We start from the raw sequence: 14,915 nt of genomic DNA, 5'->3' as shown, positions 1-14,915 counted from the left end.
TGAAAAAGACAATGTCAAGAGAATAAAAAGATAAGCCACAGACTAGGATAGAGTATTTTCAATCGATACATGTGATAAAGGATTGTTATTGAAACTATATGAAGAAAGATGCACCTATTACAGTGGCCAAAATCCAGGACACAGACAACATCAAATTCTGGCAAGGATGTGAAGCAACAGAAACTATAATTTATTGCTGGTGGGTGTGAAAAGTGCTTCAATCACTTTGGAAGACAGTTTGGTAGGTTCTTAGAAAAATAAACAAACTCTGATGATGTGATCCAACAATCACACTCTTTGTTATTTACAAAGAAACGGAAAGCATATTCCGTTTCATTCCAACACAAAATTCTGCACATAGATGTTTGTAGCAGCTTTATTCATATCTGCCCAAAACTTGGAGGCAATTAAATGTCCTTTTATAGATGAGTGGATAAATAAACCATGATACCTCAGGACAATGGAATATTACTCAGCACTAAAATGAAATGAACTATCCACTCATGAATAGACTTGAAAGAACCTTAAGTGTGCATTACAGAGTGAAAGAAGACAATCTGAAAAGGCTACATACTGTATGTTTCCAACTGTATAACATTCTGGAGAAAATAAACTGTGGAGATGGTGAAAAGATCAGTGGTCGCCAGGGGAAAGGTGGTGAGTGGTGGGGATGAAGAGATGGAACACGGAAGATTTTTACACAGGGAAAATACGGTGGATGATACCGTAATGATGGATACAGGCATTATACAATCATTCAAACCTACAGCACCTAAAACACCACGAGTAAACCCAATGTAAATTATAAACTTTGAGTATTAGGATATGTCAATATAGGTTCATCGATTGTAATGAATATACCACTCTGGGGGGATTGTGAGTGTTGATCATGGGGGAAAGAACCTGTGCATGTGTGGGGCATGGTATCCATCGCTACACCTTCCCCTCAATTTTTCTATGAACCAAAGATGCTTGCTCCTTGGAAGAAAAGTTATGACAAACCTAGACAGTGTATTAAAAAGCAGAGTCATCACTTGGCCAACAAAGGTCTGTCTAGCCAAAGCTATGGTTTTCCAGTAGTCTTGTGTGGATGTGAGAGCTGGACCATAAAGAAGGCTGAGTGAGTGAAAGTCACTCAGTTGTGTCTGACTCTTGCGACCCCGTGGACTGTAGCCTGCCATGCTCCTTTGTCCATGGGATTCTCCAGGCAGGAATACTGGAGAGGGTTGCCATTTCCTTCTCCAGGGGATCTTGCCAACCTAGGAACTGAATCCTGGTCTCCTGCATTGCACGCAAGAAGGCTGAGTACTGAAGAATTTATGGTTTCAAACTGTGGTGTTGGAGAAGACTCTTGAGAGTCCCTTGGACTGCAAGGAGATCCAACCGGTCCATCCTAAAGGAAATCAGTCCTGAGTGTTCATTGGACGGACTGATGTTGAAGCTGAAACTCCAATACTTTGGCCACCTGATGCGGAGAACTGACTCACTGGAAAGGACCCTGATGCTGGGAAAGATTGAGGGCAGGAGGAAAAGGGGATGATGGAGGATGAGATGGTTGGATGGCATCACTGACTCAATGGACATGAGTTTGAGCAAGCTCTGGGAAATAGTGAAAGACAGGGAAGCCTGGAATGCCGCAGTTCATGGGGTCGCAAAGAGTCAAATATGACTGAATGACTGAACAACAACAACAAATAATTTTTAAAAAATGTGTTCTAAGTCCAGTAGGTCAAACACCCCACCTCTTCTTCAAGGTCAGCTTAACTAAGTGTAAGTCTTCGTTTCTCCATGTAAGCTTTATTGAGTGTCTCAGAAAATCTAAAAGGAATTTTAATTGAGATTATATTGAATTTGTAGATTAGTTTGGAGGAATATTGACATCTTTGTTAAATCATCCAAAACCATGAAACATCTTTCCATATATTCAGACCATTTTCTATTTTTTATTAGAGTTTTAAATATTTCATCATCGAGCTTTTGTGTATTTCTGATTAATTTAATTCACGGAACTTTATTGTTGCTTTTGTGAAAGGATTTTTTTTTTTTTTTTACTATTGCTTTCATATGCTGAACTTGATTCTGTTAGTTTCTAGAGAGATGATCATACCATCTGCAAATGAAAAAGGTTTTATCTTTTCCTGTCCTCTCTTAACCATACCATTTTTTTCCCATACAGTATATGGGGGAACTCTAGTTATGTTAAAAATAGTGGGGATTCTGGAAACCCTTGTATTAGTTTCAGCTCTAAAGAGAATGTTTCTAAAATTTCTTCATTAAGCATAGTGTTAACTATAGGTTTTAAGACACAAATTTCCAATAAAGTAACTCCTTTCTATTTTTAAATGATATTCTTAAAAAGTTACCCATGGTTGTATTGTATCAGATGTTTTCCTTGCATTGAGAATGTTTATTAATATGCTGAATTACATTGATTTTTTTCTAATATTAAACCATTCTTGCATTCGTGGGAGAACTCTTACTTGAAACTTAAGTATTAATGTTTGTAATACCCTGTAGGACTATATTAACATTTCCATTTATGAGGAAAATGTATGATTTTACATTTACATTTGCATTCAGAAGGGAAATTCTGTATGATTTTTTCCTTTTACTGTTCTCATTTGAAAATCAATATTTCATTAGTTGCCTGAAATGAACTGAGTAACTTTTTTTTTTTCTCTTTTCTTTGGAACAACTTGTGTAAGTTAGAATTTAGTGCTTTCTTGAAAGTTAGGTAAAACTCACTTATAAAATCATTTTTTTCCTGTCTTGAGAGGTAAATCTTTGAACAACTTCATGTATTTAATATTTATTGTTTGTTCAAGTTATCTATTTCCTCTGGTATCACAAATTGCATTCATTTCTTTATTTATTCTTTAGGAATGTATTCATTTTATAAAGTTGTCAAATTTATTACCAGTTATTTATGATTCTATCTTATTACTTAAAAAATATCTCTAGTTATTTCCCTTTTTCTGTCTATATATTTTTATTTGAATTTTTAAAATCTTTCTCTAGAGTAGTTTTATCAGAGGTTTGCCTGCTTTACTCATATTTCAAGTGAACTGGCTTTAATCATGTTTACCATTTATCAGTTTGTTTTATTGATTTTTGCATTTACTAGTTCCTTTCTTCATGATTTTCTGAGTTCATTGTGTTGCTTTAGGGCTTCCCCGGTGGCTGAGGTGGTAAAGAATCCACTGCAATGTGGGAGACTGGAGTTCTATCCCTGGGTGAGGAAGATCTCCTGGAGAAGGTCAATGGCGATGAACTCCAGTATTCTTGTCTGGAGAATCCCATGGATGCAGGAGCCTGGTGGGCTACAGTCCATGGGGTCGCAAAGAGCTGGACATGACTGAGTGACTAGCACTTTCGCTTCATGTTGCTTTTATCCCATCTACCTTCATTAGATACTTATTTATTTTAAACCTTTCTTTTCTTTCTTTTTCCCCCAGCTTTACTGAGATATAATTGCCACATAACACTGTATACATTTAGAGTGTACAACATGGTAATTTGGTACACTTACATGCCATTATGGTGGTGAGATGATTCCTAAATCATTAACTCATACCTCCATGTCATGCATTTTAAAGCTATAAATTAGAAAATATCTCTTATGTTCTACATTTTTGGCTGTATTCTTTTCCAGTTTTAAATTTTCCTTATTTTTGCTTTAAATTTTTTTAATAATGTTATTTTAGCTTGCAAGTCTAATGTTATTTAGTTTGGGATTTTTCAAAAAGTCACTTTTAAAAATTAATTTCTAATTTCATTAGATTACTCAATTTTAATATTGATCATTTAGAGGCTTTGAGTTTTCCTCTATGACTTAATACATGGTCTATCTTGTAAATATGCCACATATGCTTGCAAAAATGCAAATTCTCTGAGATCAAACTTATTTGCTGCATCGTTCATATTTTCAAGGTACCTTGCTTAGTTTAATGGTTTCTGAAAAGGGTAAGTTAAATTTCTAACTACAGTTGTTGCTTATTTCTATTTGCAGTTTTATCAACTGTTTGCCAATGTATTGTGAGACAATATTCCTAGCAGTGAATATGTTTATGATGGATATATTTTCTTATTTATTGTTTACCACATATTGCCATTTATGAAATGCATCATGTATGTATATGGCTTTATGCTCTATATTGTTGGACATTAAGACTACTGCCCAGCTTGTTTTAGTTTATGTTTCTCATCTATTCTTTATTTTCTGCCTTTCCACGTGTCTTTTGGCTATATATTTTTACTTCTTGTTTGTTTTTAAATCCAACCTAAAGGTCTTCATTACCTAATTGATGAGTTTAACATACTGAGATTTATTTTAATTACTGTGCTAGAACTCATTTCTCTCTCATTTTATTATTCTATATGTATATTAGAACTTATTTCATGTTTTCCATAGCATGTTTTTTTTTTTCCCCTTAATTTTTCTCCTTTCTTTCTTTTCATTGTGTAGTTTGAGTTTTCTCCTACTGGTCAATTTCTTCATATGGTAGCTTCCCTTAGCTTAAAAATCATACTCATACTTATTTATCCCTGATTTCTTGAGCTTATTAGTGTCTGTATCTTCTCATTAACACTGTACTTAACATGCTCTCATACCAGCTTTGTGCATAACCTTCCCTGGTGGCTCAGAGGGTAAAGTGTCTGCCTGCAATCTGGGAGACCGGGGTTCGATCCCTGGGTTGGGAGGATCCCCTGGAGAAGGAAATGGCAGCCCACACCAGTACTCTTGCCTGGAGAATCCCATGGAAGGAGGAGCCTGGTAGGCTACAGTCCACAGGGTTGCAAAGAGTCGGACACAACTAAGCCACTTCACTTTCACTTTTCCTTCCTGTCTTGTTGAAGCTGTCTAGGATTTTAGTGGTTCATACTCTGGGTACATGTTTTTTTCTCTTGTTTGGTTGTATCCCTTTCCTCTGCTTGTGTTTTTTTTCCCCTTAAACAATACATTTCACCAAAGTGTTAAAGAATCTTAGTTTCCGTATTTGGTACAACATCTTCTGGAGTGTTTTCTTCCGCTGTTAAGGTGCTCCTCATCCCTTGCCCACCACCCCTGCAATATGGGTATTTGTGTGGCAAAACTTCCAAGGGTGTGGGTGCATAAGAATAGTTTCATTACTTCTTCATAGCTACATAAAAAGTTGACTGTATATTTTAAATTATAGCTTCAAAGTTCTTTCACTTAAATACTTTAAAATATTACCCCATCATTTTCTTGCTTCCTGTGTTATTGTTGAGAACTTGGATGTCAATGTGATTCCTGTTTCTTCTTTTTCCTAGTTTACTAAGATATAATTGACATATTATATATACGTATAACAACATATAACAAGTTTAAGATATACATTGTTGATTTGATGCATTTGCAAGACAATTAAACACCTCCATCATGTCACATAATTACTATTTCTATTTTCTGGTAAGAACATTTAAGATCAAAACTCTCAGAAATTTTCAAGTATATAGTACAGTATTATTACCAATAACCACCATGTTGTACATTAGATCCCCAGAGCTTATTCTTCTTGTAACTGGAAGTTTATGCCATTTACCAATATCTCCTCATTCCCCATACCTCCCACCCCAGCCCCTGGTAGCCACCATTCTATTCCTTGTTTCTAAGAGTTGGCCTTTTTAGATTCTACCTGTAAGTGGTATCTTACAGGATTTATCATTTATAGCCTGACTTATTTAACTTAGCATGATGTAATCAAGATCTATCCATGTAGGGCCACGTAGGGAATGCATGGCAGGATTCCTTCTTTCTCATGCTGAACATATTCCATTTTACACACACACACATACACATACATATATATATATATATTTAATGCATTAATCTGTTGACACTTCGGTTGTTTTCATATCTCGGCTATCAGGATTAATGCTGAAGTGAACATGAGCGTGCAGATAGCTCTTTGACATCCTGTTTTTACTTTTGTGTTTAGACCCAGAAGTGGGGTTACTGGATCATATGATAGTTGGTTTTTCATTTTTTGAGGAACCTCCACAATGATTTCCATAGTCTTAGTCTCTCCGTCGTGTCCAACTCTTTGCGATCCCATGGACTGTAGCCTGCCAGGCTCCTCTGTCCATGGGATTCTCCAGCCAAGAATACTGGAGTGGATTGCTGTTCCCTTCGTCAGAGGATCTTCCTGACCTAGTGATCGAATCCGGGTCTCCTGTGTTGCAGGCAGATTCTTTACCGTTTGAGCTACAGGGAAGACCCTGTATGATTTCCATAGGGGTTGTACTAATTTCTTTTCCTACCACATGTGCACAAAATTTCTCTTTTCTGCACATCCTCACCAACACTTGTGTCTTGTTTTTTTGATGCTAGCCATTTTAATAGGTGTGAGGTGCTATCTCTTTGTACTTGATTCTTATTTTTCAGGACTTCCCTTGTGGCTCAAATGGTAAAGAATCTGCCTGCAGTATGGGAGACCCGGGTTCAGTCCCTGGATTGGGAATATCCCCTGGAATAGTAACTGGTAACCCACTGCAGTATTCTTGCCTGGAGGATTCCATGGACAGAGGAGACTAGTGGGTTATAATCCATGAGATTGCAAAGAATTGGACACAAATGAGCACTTAACACACTAACTAACATTAATTTAATTTCTCAGAACTGATTTCTTCTTTCTCTGTGGAAGCTTGTAGAATTTTCTTTTTATCTTTAATATTCTTAAATTTCTCTAAAACAAGGATTTTTTCTTTATCTTCTATTTGTTGCTCTATGAATTCTTTCAATCTGAGTTATTCATCTTGCCTGTTGCTGCTTTGAATGTTCCTTAATATGAACGTCGAGTTGACATGATCACAACTCCTGATTAAATTCTATCAATTCTATTTTTTATTTTATCATCTTGTCCTCTATTTCAATTTTAAATTTTATGTATAATATTCCTTCTTTTAAAAATGGATTATTATTCTTGTTTCAAGTGGCTAATATCTTTCTTTATCTCCTTATTCTCTGAACTTCTTTCAAATTAGATCTAATAGTTCTGCTCCAGATGATAAATTTAGTTTGTTGAATTTCTTTTGAGGTAGCTGTACTGGTTGAAGATCCAGGTGTATACATTAGAAAGGGACTGAAGGCCAGACTCCAACGTGCCAATTCTGTGGAATTTAAAAAGAGGGCGAGGGTGGCAGCCTGTGAGGAGAGTCCAAGCTCCACAAGCCACAGACAATCCCTCTGGTGTGCTGTCATGGCGCCAGGCAACAACTCTGGTGACCGTTGCACTTTAAACCCGTAGGGAAGAGGAGCACTGGGAAGGGGCAGTCGTCACAGGCTTTTGTCTCCCAGCTCTAGGGCTTTGGAAGATGAGCTGTGAAGGAACTAAGACTTGAGGGTGGATGGTCAATTGGCCCCTGTTTTCCTCAACTACGCACCCTAGCAGGGTGTGTGTGCACACGTGTGAGCTTGGTCATGTCCCACTCTTCGTGATCCTATGGACCGTAGCCCGCCAGGCTCCTCTGTCCATGGAATTTTCCAGGCAAGAATACTGGAGTGGTTGCCATTTCCTTTTCTAGGGGGTCTTCCCAACCCGGGGATCAAACCTGTGTCTCTTGCATTGCAGGCAGATTCTTTAGCACTGTGCTACCTGGGAAGCCCAGTGGGGTATGTATATATGCTTCCCTAATTTTACTCCTTGGACAGTTGGTTTGCTGGGTGGATTGTTTCCACTAATTTCTGCAGTGAAGAGACAAGCAAAGAGGATCCCTAGGAGGTTGTGGGGAGGAGGCAAGAGTAGAACTTGAAAAACTTCATCCCGGTCAGTGCTTTACTTGTATGTCTGGCAGCCCCAGGCTTCCACCACTTACCTTTTCACTGACCCTCGGATACCAACTGAAGTCATGTTTTCATCTTCCCAGCATTCTGTCTTGCTTTTTGGTTAGTTTCTGAACTCCACTTTCCTCTCTTGCTCCTGTAGTTTCTTAGTCATTTTTTTTTTTCTTCTTCTTCTTCTTTTTGGTGGAGGAAGCCAGCAGTACATTCTAGTTTGCCCAGCTGGTTGCCCATTCATATCTACTATCATGACCCTTCTTTATATTTATTTCCACCGCCTTCTTTTATGCTTTCATGATGACTATTTTTCTCTTTACCTGTCCTTCCTCTATCTTTCCCTTCCTCCCTCTCTCCTTCCTTTCTCTCTTTTTCCTGATATTGAATAATTAAAATTTTTTCATCTTCCCTCTTTATGATCTGGAAATTAGACATTTTACCCATATTCCTATATTGATGTAGTAGTTAAAGTTAGCTTTGGCTGAAAGACAGAAACTTTAATGTATACGAATGGTTTAAGCAAAGTCCAGGTAGAATGTTAATGCATCAGATGACTAAATAGTGTTAAGACATCCACTCTCCCCAGATTGACCTATTGATTAAGGAAATCACAACCCGAATCCCAGCAGATGTTTTTGAAGAAATTGCCAAGATGAATCAATATTTTTTATGGAAATGCAAAATATCTACAATTTTGAAAAAAGAGAAAACAAAGTTGAAGGACTTACACACCAGTTTCAAGATTTATTATAAAACTATAATAATCAAAACAGTTGAATATTAATGTAAGGATAGTACTCTATTGGGGTAAGTATTGACAAATAAATCAATGAAATAGTATAAAGTCTGGAAATAGACCCACAATATATATAGTCAACTGATTTTTTTTAAGTTTTTATTTTGTATTGGGATATAGAAGAGCTATACAAAAAAGATCTTCGTGACCCATATAACCATGATGGTGTGATCACTCACCTAGAGTCAGACATCCTGGAATGTAAAGTTAAGTGGGCCTTAGGAAGCATCACTACGAACACAGCTAGTGGAATTTCAGCTGAGGTATTTCAAATCCTAAAAGATAGTGCTGTGAAAGTGCTGCACTCCATATGCTAGCAAATTTGGAAAACTCAGCAGCAGCCACAGGACTGGAAAAGATCTGTTTTCATTCCAATCTCAAAGAAAGGCAATGCCAAAGAATTCTCAAACTACCACACAATTGCACTCATCTCATAGGCTAGTAAAGTAATGCTCAAAATTCTCCAAGCCAGGCTTCAACATTATGTGAACCACAAACTTCCAGATGTTCAAGCTGGATTTAGAAAAGGCAGAGGAACCAGAGATCAAATTGCCAACATCCGCTGGATCATGGAAAAAGCAAGAGAGTTCCAGAAAAACATTTACTTCTGCTTTATTGACTATGCCAAAGCCTTTGACTGTGTGAATCACAGCAAACTGTGGAAAATTCTTAAAGAGATGGGATTACCAGACCACCTGACCTGCGTCCTGAGATATCTGTATGCAGGTCAAGAAGCAACAGTTAGAACTGAACATGGAACAACAGACTGATTCCAAATCAGGAAAGGAGTATGTCAAGGCTGTATATTGTCACCCTGCTTATTTAACTTATATGCCGAATACATCATGAGAAATGCTGGACTGGATGAAGCACAAACTGGAATCAAGATTGCCAGGAGAAATATCAATAACTTCAGATATGCAGATAACACCACCCTTATGGCAGAAAGTGAAGAGGAACTAAAAAGCCTCTTGATGAAAGTGAAAGAGGAGAGTGAAAAAGTTGGCTTAAAGCTCAACATTCACGAAGATCATGGCAAATAGATGGGGAAACAATGGAAACAGTGACAGAATTTATTTTGGGGGGCTCCAAAATCACTGCAGATGGTGACTGCAGCCATGAAATTAAAAGATGCTTGCTCCTTGGAAGAAAAGTTATGACCAACCTAGACAGCATGTTAAAAAGCAGGGACATTACCTTGCCAACAAAGGTCCATCTAGTCAAGGCTATGGTTTCTCCAGTAGTCATGTATGGAGGTGAGAGTTGGACTATAAAGAAAGTTGAGTGTTGAGAATTGATGCTTTTGAACTGTGGTGTTGGAGAAGACTCTTGAGAGTCCCTTGGACAGCAGAGAGATCCAACCAGTCCATCCTAAAGGAAATCGGTCCTGAATATTCATTGGAAGGACTGACGTTGAAGCTGAAACTCCAATACTTTGGCCACCTGATGTGAAGAACTGACTTTTTGGAAAAGATCCTAATGCTGGGAAAGATTGAAGGTGGGAGGAGAAGGGGACAACAGAGAATGAGATGGTTGGATGGCATCACCAACTCTATGGACATGAGTTTGAGTAAACTCTGGGAGTTGGTGATGGACAGGGAAGCCTGGTGTGCTGCAGTCCATGGGGTTACAAAGATTTGGACATGGCTGAGCGCCTGAACTGAACTGATAGCTGATTAGGGCTTCCCAGATGGTGCTAGTGGTAATGAACCCATCTGCCAATGCAGGAGACATAAGAGATGCAGGTTTGAACCCTGGGTCAGGACGATCCCCTAGAGGAGGGCAACCCACTGCAGTATTCTTGCCTGGAGAATCCCTATGGACAGAGGAGCTTGGCAGGCTATAGTCCATAGGGTTGAAAGAGTGGGACACAACTGAAATGACTTAGCAGGCACTCACATAGCTGATTAACAACATTGTGATGGTTTCAGATGAACATTGAGGGGATTCCGCCTTACGTATGTGTGTATCCATCCTCCCCCAAACTCCCCTCCCTTCCAAGCTGTATTTGTTGTTGCTGAGTTGCTAAGTCCCATCTGACTGTATAGTCAACTGATTTTTAATAAAGACATCTGATGTAATTCAATGTGGGAAAGGAAAGTGTTTTCAGCAAGTGACATTCAATGACTGGATAATTTGTATGAAAAAAAAGGTGAGCCATGATCTCTTTCTCACATCCTCAATAAAAATTAATTCAAGGTGGATCATATTTTTAAAACATAAAAGAGACACAAAGGCTCTAGAAGAAAAAAGGGAAATATATTTGTGACCTTGGAGTGGGCAAAGATTTCTTATTTATTTATTTGTTTTTGTCTGTGCTGGGTCTTTGGGCACTGCGCATGTGCCTTTATAAGCCAAGTTGATTCTTGCCTTGCACTGACCTCTTTGCTTCTTTGTGGGTGGAACTGAGGCTCCTGAACAACTGAAGGCTCCTGAACAACAGCTGAAAAGTTGTTGTTCTTTTAAAAATAATTTTATCTTGAATTTTATTTATTTATATTTTATATTTTATTTTACAATACATACATAAATAATAATGACAAATATTTATATTTATATTTTATATTTATTTATGATAAATTTTGTTTATCTATTATTTTAAATTTTATTTATTTGGCTGTGCTGGCTCTTCACTGCTGCACAGACTATCCTCTAGTTGCGATGAGTGGGGCCTCCTCTCTAGATGCCGTGCCTGCTTCTCATTGCAGTGGCTTCTCTCATTGCAGAGCACAGACTCTAGGTGCACAGGCTTTAGTAGTGGTGGCTCCCAGGTTCTACAGCACAGGCTCAGCAGTTGTGGTGCAAGGGCTTAGCTGCCCCGCAGCTTATGAAATCTACCCCAATCAGGGATTGAACCTGTGTCTCCAGTACTGGCAGGTGGATTCTTTACCACTGAGCCACCAGGGAAGCCAAATTGCACTGACTTCAACTTCATCAAAATAAAATATTTCTATTCATCAGACTGCTTTTATCTGACTAAATACTTATGTTTAGAACATACAAAGAACTACTTACTACCAATCAACAGTAAAAAAGGGAACAACCCAATGAAAGTGGATAAAATACATGAGCAGACATTCTACAAAAGAAGATATATAACTAATAAGCACATGAAAATGTCCTCCACATCATTAATCATCAGGGGAATGAAAATTAAAATCACCTACTAGTCTGGAGACAGTTTCTGGTTTGTTTTCACTAGGCACCAGAGCTTCCTAGGTGGTGCAGTGGTAAAGAATCCACCTGCCAATACAGGAGATGCAAGTTGGATCTCTGGGTCAGGAAGATCCCCTAGAGCAGAAAATGGCAACCCCCTCCAGTATTCTTGGCTGGAGAATCCCATGGACAGAGGAGCCTGGCGGCTACAATCCATAGGGTCACAAAGAATCAGATACGACCAAATGACTGGGCACATACACATACTGGGATACCACACACCAAGGGCCACTTTAAACCGAAGTCTTGGCTTAAGGTACAGTGAACTCGGACTGCAAAGCTGGATGAGAGTCAACTGCTGGTTACAAATTCTCAAGGGACTTTTCTCTACCTTGTTGCAAGGCTTAAAACAGGGGAACACCTTTGCTGTCTGCCAAGGGGAGGAGTGCGTTTACTTCTAGTTTATTTCTACGTGGAGAGTGCAGGCCTTTGGGATCTCAGCTTTGTAAGAGGGGTCTCCTATCAGACCCTGCACGTTTGGAGCAGCCTTAGCCTTTGTCTCCTGTGCCCTCCACTTCCCAAGGTGCTGAAAGCTGATGCTCAAATTCACTAAATTCAGCAAATATCCTCAGATAGAAGTTGCCTCTGTCCTCCCTATACTCTCCTAGGTTTCAATTTTTCAGTTAGTTTTTGGCCTCTGAAAATATATTACTTTGTCGCCAGTCTGTCCTCATATTTACATAGGTTTGAGAAAATACGTATCTACCATCTTTAATTATTTTCACCAGAGGTGATAGATTGAGGTAGCTTGTTGGTCACCAGAAACAGGAGTCCTATTGTTCTGTTTTATCTCATTCTTGTACAATGTCTATTTTAGGTGAAAGTTTTAAAATGTACATGTTCTATCAATACAGTTGTGTGTGCATTTAATTTAATAATAAATAAATAGATAAATAAATTTACACTGAGCAGGAGTGCATGCTCAGAAATGTTTATGGCTGGGGTGTGCAATAAAAGGGCTTCACAGGTGGCACTAGCTGTAAAGAACCTGCCTGTCAATGCACGAGACATAAGAGACGTGGGTTCGTTCCTTGGGTTGGAAGGATCCCCTGGAGGAGGGCGTGGCAGCCCACTCTAGTATTCTTGCCTGGAAAATCCCATGAACAGCGGAGCCTGGTGAGCTACAGTCCATAGCGTCACAAAGAGCCGGACATGACTGAAGTGAGCTAGCACGCATATATGTGCAATACAGTGTTTGGGGAACCCATTGAGAATTGCATGGACCATCTTTCCTCTCAAGACCTGGGGAAGTGACCATCGCAGAAGGCTGGCTTGCAAGGCCTCCAAGGCGGGAGCTCCAGGCTTCCCTCTTGCTTTCCTATTGTAGGGCCGAGTCTAAGAAAGTTATGTAAACGTCAGTGGCTATTTTTAGTTTCTTGTAAGACAGCTTGCTGGGGAGATAGGTTACCTCTTTATTGAGATGATGGCTAGTTGGTGTACATCACCCTCTGTATCCACTAGCACCCGGTCCTGTATGTTGACCTCGGATGACCTGCTGCTCGATATCGCTGCTCCTTAGACCAAGCCAGGAGCCCAGTGGTCATGACTCTGCACTTCCTCCACGTGTGTTGCCTGGGCTGGTTTTACTTGACCCAAACCTTTTTCATTCTATGTTGGAGATGAGACTTTTTTTTTTGAGATGAAACTTTTGATGAAGGAATACTTGCTTTCATTTGACTGATAGGACCTTGACAAAGAAAGTTCATTTTATCAGTTGCTGGCTAGGGTTCTGGCTGAGAAGAGCAATAACCTCATTAATGAGTTATCTCTTTCTTTCAAGATGAACTTGACTCATTTATTTCCTTAAAAAGATGGTGTCATTGATGAAAGATAGCCAATAGTGACCATGAACAAATGTCTTTGTTTACCTTTCAAAAGTGTTTGACGTCCGCATTTTGTGCCAGGAAGCAAAACAGATGGCTCTTTGGATAACTTGTATGTCTTTATGTTACCTTAAAGGTGGTCTCAGCGTCCTAGATAATAATAATAAAAAATGAAATTATTTACATATGCTCAAGTTTAACAAATTGATATAAAGAGAACCATTTATAATCTTTTAACTGAGGAGCTATGCTTACTTTTGGCTAAATCCATGCAGTCTACTGACAGTGATGTTTTTGAAGATGCAAGTTACAAGCCTGGTGATAGCCCAGATAATGAGTCTGTCTAGAACAAAGCCCTTAGCAAAAGCTTCAAAGCCCAAGTGAAATAGATCACACCAATTTTGGAACCTACAACCAAAATCAAATGCTGATTTTTACAAAAAGGCATCAAAGTTTAATTTTTTAAAAGTCGACTGAACTAGGTTGGATTGAAACCAGAGCCTATGCATTATTAAAATAATTGAACTGGGAATCAAAATATCAGACTGAACTCCAGTCAGAACACTGTACAGTCTTGATTGTGGATGACAGCTTCCTCCTCTATAAGCTAAATTGGACTCTGTGAGGGAAATGGCAGTTATGCTATCAAACAGCGAAATGATGAGGCTCACAGGATTAGCCTTCAGAGGGAAGGTACAGATGTGCTGAGCATAACAAAGTGCTCCTGCCCCCTGAGGGCAGCATGAGCTATCGGTCCTCCTTCAGTGCTTCATCTACTTGTCCATCAGATCTTTCTGGGCTTCCCAGGTGGCGCTAGTGGTAAAGAACCTGCCCGCCAGTGCAGGAGGCGTCGGGGATGTGGGTTCGATCCCTGGGTGGGGAAGATCCCCTGGAGGAGGAAGTGGCGACCCACTCCAGAATCCCACAGACAGAGGAACCTGGAGCGCTATAGTCCATGGGGTCGGAAAGAGTCGGACATGACTGTAGCTACTTAGCATGCAGGTATGCAGATCTTTCTAAGATGTCTTAGCTGAACCGAGGGCTGGTCACTGCAGCCTGGTTGGAGCTGACCACATGCGGGACCAAATCCCCTGGACTGCTGGCTGTATCACAGGCCACTCATTAGCGGGCACAGAGCCACGTCCCGCTGGTTGTGCTTTTCATGAATGGATACGGAAGCATTTGCAAATCGCATGGATCCAGAACCCCCACCAGCTGCGCTGTCTTTTCTGGGTGAGCCTGATTGCTTTTGGCTGTACGTGGTGCAGTGTTTTCCATCAAA

The sequence above is a fragment of the Bos indicus genome, chromosome 12, assembly GCF_029378745.1.
Source record: "Bos indicus isolate NIAB-ARS_2022 breed Sahiwal x Tharparkar chromosome 12, NIAB-ARS_B.indTharparkar_mat_pri_1.0, whole genome shotgun sequence".
Taxonomy (NCBI): domain Eukaryota; kingdom Metazoa; phylum Chordata; class Mammalia; order Artiodactyla; family Bovidae; genus Bos; species Bos indicus.
Note: the sequence above shows the minus strand (reverse complement) of the source record.